Genomic DNA, 14,467 nt, shown 5'->3' with positions numbered 1-14,467 from the left:
CGGTAGCCACCTTATCACCCTGACTTAAATTCCACACGAGCTCTTTACAATCTACCGATGATAGCGATTTCGGAATTTACGAGCTACAGAAATAAAGTGAGTAGAAAATATAATTATTTAAAGTACTTTAAAATAGTAATATTAATTGGTATACTAAAGTAGCTTTAATTAAATAGCATTCGTATGTATTTTTGGTTATAAATATCATCTATATTAAACTGTTTTCACTCGGCCTAGAATCGTGCCAAATGTTTGCTAAATGTTAGTAGTTTTTAGTGCCAACTTACGTGCCGATAGTTTTACGGGGGTATTCGAAGCGTTACTTTGGTTGATCGACTACATCAATGTTCATCCCAAAATCCTACTGCGCATGTGTACTATCCGTTAACTGTTAACCGTGGAACGAAAGTGAGTTAAAGAAAAGCGTGTAATAATTATAATAGTATAATCCACTTCAAAAAATGCACGTCTGAGCCAAATCAGAACGATACAAAAATAATGTATTAGTAATCATCATTATAATATCAAGTTTAAAATATCGAAATTTAATGTTAAATTTAACTTCCTTTCTAACTTTTACTTTCCTGGCATCATAGCTCTAGAGCTATGCTGCAAGAAGGAAAGTAAAAATCAGTCAAAGAATTGGGTATGAGTTATTTTTTGTATTTTTTTTTTTTTTTTTTTAAGTTTATTAAATATAAAATTTGTTACTTTATTTTTATTTAAAATATGATCTGATTAATAACTTATTAAAAGCTACCTGTATGGGAAAAAATGGTTCACATAAAACATTTTTAACCGACTTCAAAAAGGAGGTACTGTATTCGACCCGTATATTTTTTTGTTTGTTCGCGCATAACCTTTTCCTATTAATCTGATTGAAACAAATCTTGTTGCAATTGACGGAGCTGCTTTACCCGGTGGTACCAGGATGTTGAACAAAATTTTTTGACACAAATAATCGGTCTGAAAATTGACAAAAAAATTATTCCACCGTAGGCGGGTAGGTAGGGACAGTGGGAATCCTGATATTCTATATGTATGCGTTGCGTTAGATATGTTACGTATATGGTCTTGTGTAGGGGTCTTATGAGTTTCTACACAAGATATGTAGCACCTTTAATAAAATCATTAAAAATCGAGGTATCTTGTCTTAAACCTATCATACCCAATGTATACATTATATACAAAGGTCTGTTCGGAAAATAATGCCACAAAGTCTACAAGTTTGAAAAAAAAATACATTTATTTACATAATTATAAGAATAATAATACGTGTACATAAAAATATTGTCCCCCTGATGTCGAAAAACACAATGAGCATGGTCTTGATTTTTGATTTGCTTATTCGAGCCTTCTTGGACGAGGGGATGCCGAGGTTTGGCATTCGGCACTTCGTTTGCCATTTGGCATTTGGCATTTGGCATTCGTTTTAGGGTGGTACTAGAATATCCAGGTTTCATCATCTGTGATACATTGCCCAAAAGTGAGGATCATTTTCAAACATTTCCAAAACGTCTTGACAAATTTCCACTCGGCGAGATTTTTGGCAGTCGGTTAAAATTCGTGGGACAAGCTTCGCTCATACTTTTCTCATGTGCAAATTCTTGAGAACAATTTTGTGGACGATAGTTTTTGGAATATTTAACATGTCGGCCATTAAACGAATTCTAATTCGACGGTCTGTTTGCAAAGGTTCTTTCACACGAGTCACATTTTCTTCATTTGAGCATGTTGACGGGCGTCCAGCGCGGGCTTCGTTGTTGACTTTTTCACGGCCTTCCAAAAACTCCTTGTGCCATCTGCAGACTTGCCTTTGTGATAAATACTCGTCCCCGAAGGACTGTTGAACCATTTGAAAATTTTCCGTTGCAGACTTGCCGAGTTTCACACATAACTTCACCTCGCATCTTTGTTCCACTGAGCTCTGCATCGCGACTTGTACAAGAGGAGAAGGTTTACGAAATTGCCTGTTCTTCACCTCCGAGAGCTCGGAAACAACTAAACATGCACTCGCTCGGTAGTTGAATTACACCACCATCGATCCCGGCGGATGATAGAGCGCGCTGTAACGTACAGTCGCTTTACTATAAAATATATGACATTAATTTCCGGACAGACCTTGGTTTAATATACTCGCACAGTATCGGTAGAGACAGTGGGGATCTTATAATTCTAATACGTGTATCACATTAAATTATCTTGATCCTGGTTCCATTTTTTTTTAAATAATTTTTATTATCTTTGTTTAAAAAAACAACTGCAAATACAGAATTTAAAGAGATTAACACAAGTACTACACAACATAACACTTTCTGGGATAAAAAAAATTAGAAATAACTTATTTTACACCCATGTAACAGAATTAAAACAAAAAAAAAAAAATGATATATTCGACGATTTGTCAATTTTGTTTATCTAAATAATATTTCCTAAAATTCAAGTAGCAATTCAACCCACTGAGATCTATTCAGTAATTTTTATTCTGACTTTCTTTAGCATGGGGACTACGATATGATAATGTTTTTTTTGAAAATAAGATCAAGGGAAAAGGAAAATATAAATAGAATGATCTACTTGAACAAGTTTTGTTAGATCGTTGATTTAGTTTCATGAATAGATCACAGTTATGTCGAAACAAATCTGTAAACAAGTTAATAATAACAAATTGCAACTGCATAGTTATATTACAACCAGACTGTAATTGTACGAGAGAGCTGCTATTTCACGTGACCTTTTTTAATTCATATGTACTTTCAAGTCTACTTCAACCATGCGAATTCATTTTATATCGATTTCAGATTGTTACAATTAAATTTCCTTTGAACTGACCACTCTAACGAAACCAATCTTATCGCCATCAAATCCCGAAAATCGCAACTTTTGAAAAACAAAACCCCGTGAGTATTTTATAAATCGTTTAACGAAACTGGTATTCGGCAGATTGATAAATAAAGGATTAGATGAACAACATGTTAGATTAATCAAATTTTTATCTCCGTCGGTAATTTCTTTATAGCTATTTAAACTTTATTTTTCTTAGAATTAAAAAAAAATCTGACAACACAGTTATAGGACTTTACCGTCATGCGACTAAAGCAGCTTTCCGGAAAATTTGTGCAACTGTGGGTTTCTTCTGATGCGCGGCTTACACACACAACTTAATTTAAAATATTTATCATTTTATATAAATATAATATTTTTTCGTTTAGTTAATTCAGTGATTCTAGATAAAGCGTGCGTGCATACCGTACTTAATTCGCGCGGATATGGCAGTACTAGCGGCAACGTTCGGCAGTAACTAAACTAATGTAATTTTGGAACTTACATAGAAAAAATTTCGTTTTTGCGGTCAGCAAACAGATGTAGCCGCAAAGCTTAATGCACCAGATACCGAGTCAACCGGGCGATCGAGTTCGAGACCCAGCCAAACCGAACTACTTTTTACACTTTAAATATCATTCATTTATTTAATTCTACCGCTCGCCAGTGACGTCACAACACAGCAGACTAGAGCTATAATAGCTCTATTTCAGTGTTATATTAGTTCTCCCTGTGGTGTCAAGGAGTACTATTGACGCAGTATGCCCACTTAGCCACTAGTTAAATCTTTTTTTGGGTGGTAGTACGATTTTGTAAACCTTTTTTTATAAATATTGTTATTTTTTAATTGTTAGCAAATGCGCCTAAAAAAAATATGATCTCAATTAAGCGAAACCTCGAGATACTGAGAGTGACCTTGCTCTACACCTCACCCCCTTGACCTTTAAATTTGAAAATTTAATGACATCAATATACCAGAAGTAATCTAACCAAGTTTGGCCAATATCCGTCCAGTAGCTCGGGAGATATAAGGTAATTTAAATACCAAACCTGAACACACAACGTACATACGAACATTAATACCCGGATAATATCCATTCGGTTTTTGGGTTCCTTAGATATCAAAATGTCAAGGTCCGACGAAACCCGCATATACCCAAATTGGACCGATTACAGTACTTTCTCTTCTAGAGCAATACCGCTTTCTAGAAGGAAAAGTAATATTAAAAAATAATAATAATTTTTTTACGCTAATAAAAAATAATCGGAAAATACACGAAAGTTTTATTTTATAAATTTTACGCAGAAAAGATGATTACTCTAATTTGTACTGAAACTTTTTTATATTTTTTTTTTACGACACGGTAATAAGGCGAATTTATCTGACACTTTTATGGTGCTTTTTGGTTTAGTTACGTGGAATTATGTGGAAGTACTTTCTGTAGGACCAACATAGAAAATGTCTCTGAATAATAAAAACATTTTATCGAAATCGGTACATTTGTTGAAAAGGTAATGTTTGCAAGCAACATACAAAAATAATAAAATACTAACCAGATTACAAACTTTAGCTTTTTATTATTTTATGTATTAGTTATAACAATAGGCTATCTTTACAATCATTTCACGACTTCTGCCAATTTAATGATAATTGTTATTTACGCATTCATTATAACTCTGAAAATCAAAAAGTATTATACCGTTTGTTTTAACCACTGTTATTAGTGTTATTGTTTGGATTGTTAATCTTTTGCTCTGTATTTATGTAAATACGTCGATTAACATTAACGGTATTTTTTTTTTAAATATTAACTAATGAAGTTGACGCATAAGTACATTAGATTATCTCAAGTTGTTGGCCCAAAAATAAAAGGCTTTTCTATGCGTAAAAGTATAACATCGAAGAAAAGTGATAAAAACTTCGCATCACACAGAGTATAAAGTTTTAATTTTATACATTACTAGCAGATCCGTCGCGGCTTCGCCCGCACTCGATTCCCCCCCCGATGAGAGAAGATCCCGCCTCGTAGCGTGTCCAGTCGCTACAGCACCCCCTCCGTTCCTAGCCAGTAGTGGCTTTAACGGAGAACATCTTCTCGCCCTCAAACTGATCACATACCACAGCGTTCAGTTCAGGCCCCGCTGAGATGCCACCGATGCAGATGCCCCGAGGGACATCTGCATCGGTAAATTCACCCCGAGATAGTAGTTTTAGGTTTATGCCTTAGAAGAAGACAACGGACACCTGGAGCTACCACGTCTCTCTCAGGAACTAAGCTAGAAACCTAATCGCGGATTGAAGACCCCGCGCCTAGTTCTAACCATTAAATGAGCCAATTTCATTGAATGTCTCGGATTCGAGGCAATAACTAACCACAACAACTTTCCCACTAAAAGTGTTAATCGCAACGAAATTTAGTCCTAGTTCCCTTAAAGAACCCCGCTAACATTAAACTCATCATGAGTGCAAAGTTAACGGACTCCGTTCCGGTCTACCGGGGAGAGGAGAATTAACGCCTACACCCACTCAGCTCCTTCGCGGAGTCCCGCGTGACATTCACCTTCTTCCATTGACCGCCGTCGAAACGCCACTGCATTTCACCTAAGCGGCACGCAGCCACGTCCCGCCGAAAGTGTCGTGTGCTCATACAAATGATCTCGTCGAAGCGTGACCGCACCCCCCGGGACAAGGGATTCCATGCCCGTTGGCAGCGGCCGCAACTCCACCGACAGCTTAATTCCATTATCAAACGACACCTCTTAAATCTAACCGAGGCACGCTGCCAAAGCGCCTACCTTCGGCCAGTCAACTTTCCAGGCGGTCCCTAGCCACCCAGGTTCCTATCACCTATTAAATCCCTTCGGCAGTCCTGCACAGGGCGAGGAAGCGAAGGAAGCCATCAACAATTGTCCACTCTCTGCGAGTCCTCCAGTTGACTCGCAGATCCAAGAAGGAGTTAACTCGACTTCCCTAGTAACTCTGGTTCGCTCAGCTTCGTACCTGGGACAAATGTGTAGGACATGGTCCACAGTGTCATCGACCCTACAGTCCGGACATAAGCCGGAGTCAACCAACCTAAACCTAGCCAATTTTTCCCTAAAGGCACCATGTCCGGAGAGAAACTGCGTTGTGTGCCGATTGGGGTATACCCAGCTAATCGCTCGCAACTCTCTAACATTAAGAAATATACCATGCGTATAACGACCTGTAGAAGAATCATTCCACCTAGCTTGTCAAGAGTCAAAACCTTGGTCTTCGATCTCACGCATACGCCCTGATGAAAGAAGGCCTCCCTTCTTTGCAACATACCGCTGGCGGCTTCGCCCGCACTATATGATTATGATTAATTTTGTTTCCCGTCGTGGTCAAGGGATGATTGGTAGGTCAGGGCTCGCTTTGCACGCCCTTCCCGTCAAGCCGGGCGGGGTATGCTTCTTGGATCACTCTGTGTTGAGTGAGATTAAAACACATATTGAGATTAAACTCATTATGTGTCAACTAATATTTTGTGATTTTGGATGCACAGTTATTTTTAAATTATAAAAGTTTTATCTTCTGTATAAATATTAATATCATTATTTACATTTTTGTTAAGCAAACAATGAAACAGACAATATTTCGGAAACAATATATTGTACAATATTAATTCACTATTAATTTTTCTCTTTCTTCTTATGACTTCCGAAATGTTTACCACAGTTCGAACCTCATCAATCTCACTACTGAATAAACCATAAAAAGAAACGTATAAATAAATAACCTAAAACTTCTTTTACTAAATTTATTGTCGTTCTTTTTTATGTCGTTATATATATCGAGATATATGTATAACGACATTAATCATCTATAACGATTGTCATTGCCTATATCGATCGTTGTCTACGTCTATATCGACTTCCTCTGACATTTATTAGGTGATTAAATATTATTATATATTAAATATTATGGAACTAATAACATGCAAACACTCCCGGGACAAATAATAATAAATTGTGAAATTTTCAGGGAAATTAGTTAAGTAGTTTTTGATTTATTAGGGCATACACAAAACGAAGATTGTCTTATTTGTATAGATAAGACCAGGAGCAGGGATGAACTCGAAAAGTTTTCAGTATCGGACGGTTTGATTTCGTGTAATACCAGACCACAAGAATATATTAAACAGCTAGAGACAGCTGGCTACAAGATAATGTTAAGATAAATGACATTCATTTCGATGTTTACATTAAAACGAAGCAAAACTTATATTTTTCATATTTTTAGCATTTTCTGTGAATTAGAGTTTTAGCGACTTATGTTGTCACCATTTGCATACGGATATCCAAAAGCAAGAACCATTTTCGTGCGGTCTGATTTTTATAATTTAGGTTGTATTTTTTATCGACACATAATTTGTTAATAACATATAAATAAAAATAAAAGTGAATTACAATTAGACGTCACACCAAACAATTTTATTATCCACAAAATAATTTAATAAATGAGTATTCCATACACGAATTTGTTAAACGTCATATAAGCAAGATAATTAATACCTTATATTAAAAAATATGACAACGATTTATACTTAATGTGTTAAATACAACGTAGACCGAACTTTAAGTTAAAACAGATTTTATATAAAAGGACAATTTTTTTTCTCCCAAAAAGCAGTACCGGAACTGTGTTCCGGCATCAGTGCACCCCTGCCAGTAAGTAATACTGTTTTTTTTTTTTGCATTTAATCATTGCGAAATTACAACACTGGACAATTCATTTACAAACAATATTAATTTGAAATTAACTTTATAATTATTCATTAGGTAATATACAGTGTTCATTTAGTAAACGTAACCCATTCTTTAAATAATTCATTATTGGTAAAGTTTAATTATGTACAATTCATGACGTAATCTCCGATTACTTTCATATTAATTTATGTAAATTATTTGTTTTTACTTGCATTTAAAACACAAACTATTTTTAAGTATCGGAAGTTAAAAAGTATTTGGAAATTATTTCCTTAAAAGTCATCATCAGATGATGATAAAGAGGACGAATGAAGGTTATTTTTCTGTGGTTTCAGCTGATTGGTGCCGTTGTATTAATGCCCGATCGCTTTGAAAAATTCGTGAATACATTCTTTATACTTAGAATGATGTACGTATTCTTTTGAAAATCATTATTATTTATGAAAATAAATAATTCTACTAAATGTCCTACTAAATAGTGCTTCCTGTTGCCATACACCACGTTCTTTCGATAGTTTGCGTGTGGGCATCTGCTTCTGAATCGACGAAATTCGAAGAGTGGTTTTCAACGAGGTATTAGTATCCCTCAAACCGCAAACAATTGAAAGATATTCCGCAGGTAGAAATTATACTGGTAATAGGCAATATGTTTGCTTTATAGCGAGTAATAATGTTTCACTGCCACGGGTCGGTACTGGCTGGAAAAAACACCGGATTTCAATTCCACCTAATATAGCTTGCCGTCAACAAATTTGCCACGGTTATATTTGATGGCCAATTTTTACCTTGTCTATCTCAACTTTTTACCTACTCCTCCGGTTTTACCTAAGGACTAATGCTGACTTTTTTTTTCGGTCGGAAACACCCCCAAGGCAACCAGTCCGGCAATTAAGGATCAGTCAGTCACCTCAGGGTGTCGTGGCAGCAGCCTGCCCTCCCTGTCTAGCCCCAGTAGCGGCATCTCATCGGGATCTCCCTAGCGTCATCAGAACACGCCAACTTCCTCTTCTGGATAGCTAGCCCATCCCTCAGATGAAGAGTTACCCTTCTCGTTCTAAACCTATGAACCATCAGGTGTGCGTTGCGCATATCTAGGGCTTACTCCCCGCGACCCGTCCACTCACACCTTAAGGGTCCCCCGTACCATCATCGTGTAGCTCCAACACTCTTACTCTTGCATGCGGGCGGATCAGAATATCCTAGGCATGGGGTTCACCTTCCTAGCCTTAGATGTCGCCACACTTCGTCACAGGCTTCAGTATTAGCAGTAGATGCACTTCGATTGGATGCACTTCATGTATGGTGGTGAGGCAAGCCCGGCCCCCGATCTGGTCTCCTCCTTGGCCGCAATCAAGGCATTTCGTAGGCTTAGCACAATCTGCCACCTTGTGTCCTCGCTCTCCGCAATTGTAGCACAGGGTCGATGTGTCGTGTCCCTTGGAGGCTGCCGCTCTATGGCCGAAACTTCAGCACCGGAAGCACTTCACCTCCTCTTGCTGCAGCTCAATTTTACACGAATGCCAACCTACTTTGATGCTATATTTGGCAGCTAGCAGACTGATGTCTCTTTTGTACAGCCGCACTGTGGCTTTCTTGGTGTTTCCGTAGGCCGGCCTCAGGAACGAGACACGAACTGGGACACCGCACCTCACCTCTGTTCTTATTGCAGCGGTGATTTCCTCTGAGGTGGCATCCAAATCTAATTCCGCAACGTGGTACGCTACCATGCGAGATTCCCTCCTGTTCTCAGTGACAACCGCGTTTTCCACTGTGGAATTGAGCCTTTGTACCATGTCCTCTTTCTAAACTTAAAAATGCTGGACTTAAAAAATGGATACGTTATTTAGGTAAGATCACCAATCTAAACGCGTTAACGGTAATATTTCGGCTTCCTTTTACAATAAATCTTGACGTGATCTACTGTTTGCAGCCTTTTGTGCACCTTTTGTTTTCTCATTTAATCTCATAAGATTTTCACAATCAGGTCACTGTTACGATTTTGGAAGAACACGTTGATCGAACAATAATATAAGCGACCGTTCGTCATTTTCTGTTCGAATTTAGATAAACTGAGCAACATTTATACACAACCGGCACTAATAAAAGTCTTTATCATAAGAAAAACACACATTCATATCAGGAACTGAATGTGATAGTGATAACTAGGCTATAACAAAAAAGCTTATGTTGATTCCGTGTACTGACGAATCGTTGTATATTATCCTTGTCTAATTAACATTAAGTATAAAAATTATGTATGTTTATTGATATACATTTATTAAATTCTCTAACATTGTAGGCGATTATACATATTAACCGGTAATTATGCATAGTCACCGGATTAATCAATTTCACCGTAACATATATAGGAGTCCGGAAAGTCCGGAAGTGTCTTAATAACAGAAAACTGAGTGTGACTACCCTATCAGAGTAAATGTGGTTGATTACTGAATTTAAAAAAATACTCTTAGTTGTGTTTGAAATTATTGTCGGTCATCTTGGATTCGCCATATTGAATTTAACATAATTTTTTAAACGACATAATGGTCATATTACACAAGATTTCAATGTAGATTTGAACCGGAAAACTTCAGTGAAAGCCCCGTTTTGGATAGCTTCATCCGTGTTTTAGATATTGACCGTTAAAAAGTGTCCAGATCGGGGTAAAACGGCCGTCCCTAACCTCCATTCAAGAAAAATAATATTGGTAGAAAGGGAGGTAATTACACATCATATAACATTGCAATTTCATGATGGAAACGATTCTGCAAAACGCCTAACTTGGACCTATTACAATACTTCCCCTTCTAGAGCAATAGCTTTGCTATAGCGCCATCTAGACGGGAAAGTAATATTGCAACAAATTCTAACATTTTAAACTTAAATAAACAAAAAATAAAGCAAAAAATTACTTTAAAAAAACGCAAATTATTGATTCCTACTTTATTTTGCTTTATTGGTGTATAAGTACAACAAACTTTAACAAGCTATTAAAATCCTAGACCAATTTATTTGTGTCTATTTTTAAATAAGTAAATGCAACGTTGCCAATACTAAATAAAATTTACGTTATTTTTATTGCCTCATTAAATCATCGGAATTCGTGCGGATCAAACGCATCTATCTGAAAATCATTGGTAGTCGCACGGTTGAAACTATTGCTTGTCCCAATTCATGTGATCTAACTCTTCTATGTCTTCTAACTAAATCCAGTTTTGTTTTAAAATTTTTAGTATTTTATTCCTTTTGAAATTTCATTTAAAATTATAACTCTTACATATACATAATTTATTTAGTGAAATTCAACGTTTAATGTTTATTTCCTGTAAGAAAATAAATTTTGAGTATAATTAAATTAATCTAGACGTTAAATTTAATATTAATATAAAATTTTTTATACAGGCTTCGTTGTTGTAATATCATATTCCTAAATATACACTTTAAATTCTTACAATATACCATTATGACAAGTATTACTAATCTACACTCCGGTTTTGTATAATGTATATGGAACTGGTTTTTATTTTTCAGACTTTATTCATTTCTCTGCTTTCTTATTTTTATTACTACATCACGATTTTTCGCTAATAATAAAACCTGTTAAAATATTTTTAACGGTTAGTAATCACTGTCGCAAATAGTTAACAGCTATTTAATGTAATGTTGTTTCAAGTAATATAGCATACTATCTTTCTTTTCCGTTTAGCCTCCGGAACCACCGTAAGGCATTACTTCAGAGGATGATATGTATGAATGAAAATGAAGTGTAGTCTAGTACAGTGTCAGGTCGACCATTACTGAGATGTGTGGTTAATTGAAACCCTACCACCAAATAGCACCGGTATCCACGATCTAGTACTCAAATCTGTATAAAAGTAACTGCCTTTACTAGGATTTGAGTCTTAAAATTCTCGACATCGAAAACAGCTGATTTGCGATGACAAGTTCATCATTAGACCAACCCGGTGGATCAATATGCCATACTGAAATTTGTCTAAAAACAATATAAATTACGTATAAAAAAGATTAATAATGGTGATTTAAAATATTAAGGGTATAAAATAAAAACCTAACTTTACGAAAATTTTAAAAATAAGTATAAAATATCTTGTTTTTCATATAATAGGGAATTTAACTGTACAGAAAATCAATTAGCTAAGATAGTGCAACAATTGCATATTTCAACTTCTGCTATTATCTTTATTTGATTTTGATCCCGGCTGTTTTGAAACCCACATCCTTATATCACTCAAAGTTTTGGGTTCTGCAGTGACCAAACTGCTGCTCTGAAGAAATTACAATACGCTGATTTATTTTTTTTAAATTTTAACAGCCTTTAATTTTTTCTATGATTATTATTCTCACAAGCATGAATTTAATGAACACAGAAGAAATTATGTTAATTAAAAAATAAGAGAATTGAAAGCCATCTTCCGTAATTGTCATAATTATTATTTTTTTTTATATATAATTTTTCGTTTATGCATGTACGGATCTTTTTTGAAATGGTGCTGGCTTTATTATAAATGTATTTTACAGAACTTTATATGTTTTAAATAATCTATTAAATATTGACATTGTTCTTGTTAAATATTGATTGTTTTTTTTTTGTGTATATACTTTGAAAACATGATTGTTTCGTTTTGTACTAAGTTTATACCCTTTGGATGTATGTGTTCCATTATAAATGGTGAGGCAAGTTTCCTGCAAAAAATCTTCATTATTTTCATAATACAAATATCAGAAATTACATTATAATTTAACACTCTATTACTATATAATTTGTATTTATTGTAAATTCTTATTTTTATTTCTAAAAAAAAAAATTGTATTATTTTAGCCTAAAGCGGATCAATTACTTGAATAATACATACAAATAAAATTATGACCAATGATTCTTAAGTATTTATTTTTTGAAATTGGCCAGCTAAGATTTAATTTATTAGAACAACTACAAATATTTGAAAAACAAAAATTTTCCTTTTAATTTTTATATTTCTTTCTATTTTTAGCTAAAATAATTTTTAAAAAACAAAACCAAATGTGCTGTGGTTTCAAAATAAATTTGTCAAGTATATTGACAAACAGTGTTTATCCAACAATTCCATATTTTAGCTTCCTCTATTCTCTTTATTTGATTATGATCCTGAATTTTTGAAACCCACATTCTTAGATTAGTCAAAGTTTCGGGTTCTGTAGTGACCAAACTGTGCTCTAAAGAATTACAATGCGCTGATTCTTTTTTTTAAAGTTCCAGAAATCGTTCCGATTTCAGAGGATGAGTCTGTATTAGTTTCTGGTTTTAATATTGAGTATAGATCTTTTAGATTTTCTTTTTTTATCTGAGTACAGAAATATAAATTTTCTTTTTATTTGAATAAAGAAATTTGTTATATAAATCATAAATGCATACCAATTACAAAAGAAAAGTAAATATAAAATCAGTTAGATGAATTAAATCATAAATAAAAATAAATGAATTTTTGTTTTTTGTTTTATATTTTGTCTTATTAGTTTATTCTTAATTTAGATATCTGTGATTTTGAGTTGACCGTCTTGGAGCCCACCTTATATATTCCGGTAATTCAGTTTATTGTGAATAATGAAATGGACAGTTTTGATACTCACAATTTTAAATTTTAGCAATTTCCTAAATTTCTATGTATATATCCTTACATATAAAATCATTAATGCGATTTTGCAAAAACTTATTACTCTAAATTTCCATCGGTTTTCTGCTACGACGAAAATTGGTAACATTTTTCCTGCCTGATTTAAACTGTTCAATCCACTTATAAAAATTTGACCGGTAATATATATTTAATATTATTTTAAAATCCGCGATTGAATTTAGATCGATTTCACCTTCAGAAAATAAAACCTTATCATAGTACCTTGTTCTTCCTTGGTACATATTTCAAGCCGAGTCGACATTTTGAAATAAACGAATGAGGTTATAATAATGACCATAAGACATTATAATGAACAATAAATCTATTTCACTCATTTCCAGATTCTTTTAAATATATTTTTCCCTTCAATTCATTTATTTGCAATCAATCGATAAGGAGCAGATCAATTTGTTTCAACAATTTTCAAATAAATTTAAATATTTTATCAATTTTTTTAACATTCATTAGATTTTATTCCCAACAATAAAATCAAACATTAAAAATAAAGTCAACAATAAAAATAAAAAAACAATTAAATCGGATATTACACAAAGGAAATGATATTACGAAGACCGTTTCCCAGCAGTAATACATTAACGGGGATTAAATAATTAATTAATAAGTACATAATTTAACTAGTCATGATTTATCTTTACCTCTACTCCAACGTCGTTTCTAATGTTAGTTCATCCAGGATTAAATTATAGGTCAGTTGGGTCTAGGGTAGTGGAATACTTAGTTCAAGTAATGATATAGTTTACTCTTTTCATTTAATATATATAAGTTTTGTAATTTTCAAAATTTCGAAATCTATTTTTCCTCTTTTTTAATGGATTCATGTTTATTTTGTGTATAATTAAAAATACTAATAAAGAAACGGATTTTTTTAACCAGTTTGTTTTAATATTATTTGCATGTTAAACTTTTACTACTTTTCCATCTAGCGCAATAGAAGGAATGCGTTTTGACCGGATTTTGACTTTTTAATATAAGGAACCTAAAAAACCCAAAAATTGGATGTACGAGTCTATTTTCGCATTCGCCCTCTAAATCACTTTATATTTCTAGAATTACAGGACCGATTTTGACCAAACTTGGCCAGATTATTTCTCCACATGGGCCACTGATGCCATTAAACATTTAACTTAAAAGGTCAAAGTGGTGAGGCTCTAAAGCAAAGTCAAACGCAGTGTATCGAGATTTGCCCTAATTTAGGTCTTATTTTTCTTAGGCACATTTGT

The sequence above is a fragment of the Lycorma delicatula genome, chromosome 1 (genome assembly GCF_047948215.1).
Source record: "Lycorma delicatula isolate Av1 chromosome 1, ASM4794821v1, whole genome shotgun sequence".
NCBI classification, from domain to species: domain Eukaryota; kingdom Metazoa; phylum Arthropoda; class Insecta; order Hemiptera; family Fulgoridae; genus Lycorma; species Lycorma delicatula.
The sequence above is the reverse complement of the archived record's forward strand: the minus strand, read 5'-3'. Positions refer to the sequence as shown.